Here is a 1,323-nt window from a genome sequence, read left to right as displayed (position 1 = left end):
GTGAGTATGTGTGTGTGTGCGTATGTGTGCGTGTGTGCGTATGTGTGCTTATACGTAGACAAATATGAGCGTTATGTGTTTTTGACTTTATGTGAATATTTCTATAAATTACATGTAAGTATTTCACAAATATTAGTTAAAAGACATGTATGTATGTGCGCGTGTTTATGTATGTCTGTATAGGTACGCATATAGGTATGTGTATCGGCCTAAATATACTTATTTACCAATATATATGCATATATATATATATATATATATATATATATATATGCATATATTTATATATTCACACACACACACACACACACACACACACACACACACACACGCGCACACACACACACACACACACACACACACACACACACACATATATGTATATATATATATATATATATATATATATATATATATATATATATTTATATATATATATGAAAGGAAAATTGCCATAGTAAGAAATTAAATTGAATTGTGGCAGGTATCTTTGTGTACACGTTACCGATTTTGTATTTATGTCATATATATATATATATATATAATATATATATATATATATATATATATATATATATATATATATATATATATATATATATATATATATATATATATATATATGCATATATATATACATATATATGCATATATATTATATATATATATATATATATATATATATATATATATATATATATATATATATATATATATATATATATATATATATAATTTATTTATTTATTTATAGACATACAATAGTCCCCCTCCCAAAGCCGTTTTCTCTAAAACATCTCTTGTAGAGCATGGGAAATCAGTCTGAATCCGGATTCTTCTTACGCGAACGCAAACAAAGCGTTTGAAGGAAAGAGAGAGAGAGAGAAAGTGAGAGGAGAAGAGGAAGAGGAAGAGAAAGAGAGAGGAAGAAATAAGAGGAAGAGAGAAAGAGAGAGGAAGAAATAAGAAGAAGAGAGAGAGAGAGGAAGAGAGAGAGAGAAGAAGAGGAAGAGAGAGAGGCAAGTAAAAGTGGAGGAAAAGGAGAGGAGGAGGAAGAGGAAGGGAGGAAGGAGAGAGAGAGAGACGCAAGTAAAAGTGAAAGGAAATGGGAGATGGAGGAGATGAGAAGAGGAGAAATGGAGGAAGAAAGAAGAAGAAGAGAAGGGGTAGATGGGGAGGAAAAGAGGAGGAGGAGGAGGAAGAGGAGGTAAGGGAAGAGAGGAGACGAGGAGGAGATGAGGAGGAAAAGGAGAGGAGGAGGAGGAAAGGGAGGAGAGGAGGAGGAGGAAAGGGAAGAGAGGAGGAGGAAGACGAGGAAAAGAG

At 32.6% G+C, this 1,323-nt stretch overlaps 1 protein-coding gene across 1 annotated transcript in view; it reads left to right on the top strand.

Moving 5' to 3' along the window:
* Positions 1-988: 988 nt before the first annotated feature.
* Positions 989-1,323, top strand: part of LOC125024790 (zinc finger protein 271-like) — a 44,231-nt gene continuing 43,896 nt past the window's right edge. The window contains exon 1 of the mRNA XM_047612554.1: positions 989-1,019. The gene's annotated coding sequence lies outside the window, so the exon portion shown is untranslated. The remainder of the gene's footprint in view (positions 1,020-1,323) is intronic.

The sequence above is a fragment of the Penaeus chinensis genome, unplaced genomic scaffold (genome assembly GCF_019202785.1).
Source record: "Penaeus chinensis breed Huanghai No. 1 unplaced genomic scaffold, ASM1920278v2 CTG_4899, whole genome shotgun sequence".
NCBI lineage: Eukaryota > Metazoa > Arthropoda > Malacostraca > Decapoda > Penaeidae > Penaeus > Penaeus chinensis.
The sequence above is the reverse complement of the archived record's forward strand: the minus strand, read 5'-3'. Positions and strand labels throughout refer to the sequence as shown.